General features: G+C 42.3%; 2 non-coding genes across 2 annotated transcripts; one reads left to right on the top strand and one right to left on the bottom strand.

Moving 5' to 3' along the window:
• Window positions 1-279: 279 nt before the first annotated feature.
• On the top strand, window positions 280-353 carry TRNAI-AAU (transfer RNA isoleucine (anticodon AAU)). Its single transcript has one exon. It is a non-coding gene; the product is annotated as a tRNA-Ile (tRNA).
• Window positions 354-1,525: 1,172 nt separating this feature from the next.
• Window positions 1,526-1,599, bottom strand: TRNAI-AAU (transfer RNA isoleucine (anticodon AAU)). Its single transcript has one exon. It is a non-coding gene; the product is annotated as a tRNA-Ile (tRNA).
• Window positions 1,600-3,028: the final 1,429 nt, after the last annotated feature.

Here is a 3,028-nt window from a genome sequence, read left to right as displayed (position 1 = left end):
CAGTTTGAAATTTTTAAGCGTCCTCTTTCAACTCTAGGAACACGGCTTAAAAAATAAAATAATAAAAATAAATAAATAAAAAATGTTATTTCCTTGTTTTGTTTTTGTTTTAAGAGAAAGTTTCTCATTCTTTTTATTAAGAATCTAAAGCAACTAAGAAATTGTTTCTTCTTGTGAGACAAACAAGAATTATATTGCTGAATTTAATGCTTTCCCAAAAAAGGATGAGGGTCGAGATTAAGAGGGGGGAGGGAAAAAAAAAAGAGATGCCCCAGCGTCGGCTGGTTAGCTCAGTTGGTTAGAGCGTGGTGCTAATAACGCCAAGGTCGCGGGTTCGATCCCCGTACTGGCCACGTATTTTCCCCAGTAGTTTTTTATGGCAGTTCTGCAGAAACTCGTCGGTTTTCAGCCAGCGAAGGGCTACGGATAATTAACGATGCAAATTGTCGGTTTTCAGCCAGCGAAGAGCTGAGGCTAATAAACAATGCTCTCAGAAGGTCCAAATTCGCTGCCATCGTTTCTTAATCCATCTGAATTCTAACTCCATTCCCGAATCACCCAAATTTCTACATCTTCTCAGGTAAAGTTCTTATTCTTTTCCACTAGGTGTTAGGGCTAGGGACAGAAAGCTGTTCAGGGCAGAGGACCCAAGATTGGGAGCCCTGCCTAATGAAAGAAAAAAAAAATTAGAAGATTATTGGCTTTTTAAAAATTATTTAAATGAAGCTTACTTGATTTCAAATTGTCCTCCCAAATTGCTCCTGAAACCAACCTTCTTTCTCAAATTGTCAAGAGATACAAGATAAAGAGAACAAATTCTTAGGAGATTGTTATTATATGTCTCTGAAGACTTTTTTAGATTTAACTGACAGAAAAGATTGCCCTGAGAGGAAGCTATCGCTTTGAACATGGAACACAGACTTGGTGTGTTTTGTTTTGGTTTGGTTTCTTGTTTTGTTTTTAGGAAAGGATGAGCTAGAAAGGAGTCGAATCTGGCCTCTTGTGATTAATAAACATGCACCTTGCATACTGCTTCCAACTTGAAAGGGCAATTCAGTATTTCTTCTCTTTATCTTGTATCTCTTGTCAATTTGAGAAACAAGGTTGGTTTCAATAGTAATTTGGAAGGACAATTTGAAATCAAGTAAGCTTTATTTAAATAATTTTTAAGACGCCAATAATCTTCTAATTTCTCATTTTTTTTTTCCTTCGGCAGGACTCCCGATCTTGGGCCCTCTGCCCTGAACAGCTTTCTGTCCCCAGCCCTTACACCTGGAAGAAAAGAATAAGAACTTTACCTGAGGAGATGTAGAAATTTGGGTGATTTGGGGATGGAGTTAGGTTTCAGATAGATTAAGAAATGATGGCAGGGAATTTGTACCATCTGAGAGCACTGTTAATCACCCTCAGCTCTTCGCTGGCTAAAAACTGATGAGTTGCATTGTTAATTATCCTTAGCTCTTTGGTGGCTGAAAACCGACGAGTTCCTCTAGAACTACCGAGAAAAAGTACTGAGGAAAATATGTGGTCGATATGGGGATCAAACCCACGACCTTGGCGTTATTAGCACCACGCTCTAACCAACTGAACTAACCGGCCAACATTTTGGGTCTCTTCCCCCACACCACTCCCCCTCCCCATTAATCTAGACCCTTATCCTTTTTTGTGATGAAAGCATTAAATTCAGCAATATAATTCCTGTTTGTCTCACAAGGAGAAACAATTTCTTAGTTACTTTAGACAATTCAATATCATATTACCTCTGATCATTCTGGGTAGTCTTTTCTGTCCTGTATAGTTTCCATACCTGCACATACTCATGAATATTAAGCTGAATACTGCAGAAGTTCTTTCTGGAGTTATCTCTTATTACAGCTCTCTTCTTTCTGGTATGCTATCATATTAACTCTAGCTGCCCCAGTCTCCCAGTCTATCAACTCCTTATCAACTCTGGGAGTTCACCAGGCTCTGCTTGGGTTCTGCCTCTCTGCATTGGGGCCTGGAAATTCAAGGCCTTAGTTAGGAGCTAATCCTAGTGCTCACCTCCCCCTCTCTCCAATCATTCATTTTTTTCCCTGTGATTCAGGGGTTACTATTCTTCCTTACCAAATACTGTATGTCTTGAAAAGTGTCATTTCATCTTTTTTGTTAGGTTTTGGTTCTTTACAGCAGGAATGTAAATCTGATCCCTGTTATTCCAGCTTGACTGGAATCATCTCCCAGTTATTTGGAGGATGAAGAGCTATTTGGAGGAGCTATTTTCTGCTATGGGTTGCAGGCTTTTGGCACCAGAGAGGACCCTGTTGTTATATAAGTGCAGCGGCCTGTCTTCCAGGGCTGTCCGGAGATCTTGGAGCCTCAGGGTTCTTGGGGCAAGCAGATATTGAGCTGCGTCTCCAGGCTCCGACTGGGACAACATGTCTGAAGAGTTCAGGCTACAAGCCCCAGGGTGGCTAAATTGCCTGCTCTTCTTTTGGGTTTGCCCTGGAATGCTCTGTTTGACTGATTGGAGTGGGCACAGAGGTAGAGAGAGAGCTTGGGGGAGGGCAGGTTCTGGGACTAAGGGTCTGGAGGGTCAAATGTAACTAAAATGGGCATTCGGATCTCTGCTGGACATGAACTGGTAAGTGGCATCCACGCACTTTTTCTTTATTTGTGCCCTGTAGCCACCAGTAGATATCCTTCACCTGAGGAAATTGGAAAACCTTCGCCTCGGGACCCTATGGGCATCTTCTAGTAAGCGAATCTGGGCGGTCCTACCAGCGTCTGTACCTAGGAGTCCCAAGGGTGATTGCCATCTGGCACAGCCTAGGGGATTGCGAGTGGATGAATGGGACACGCCCAGAACCTGAATTCCCCACAGCGAGTCCGCTCAGTCCCTGTCTTAAGCCATCCCTGTCCTTCCCCACAACAGAGGGTACGGAGACCAGTGATCTGTGTGAACTCGCTTGTGGACTAGATGATTTTTGATAAGTTGTTCGCTGATTACCTTTAAATTACCTTTCTTGTAAAAGTTACATTCTACCTC

The sequence above is a fragment of the Pan paniscus genome, chromosome 5 (genome assembly GCF_029289425.2).
Source record: "Pan paniscus chromosome 5, NHGRI_mPanPan1-v2.0_pri, whole genome shotgun sequence".
NCBI classification, from domain to species: domain Eukaryota; kingdom Metazoa; phylum Chordata; class Mammalia; order Primates; family Hominidae; genus Pan; species Pan paniscus.
This window is presented reverse-complemented; position numbering and strand designations above follow the sequence as displayed.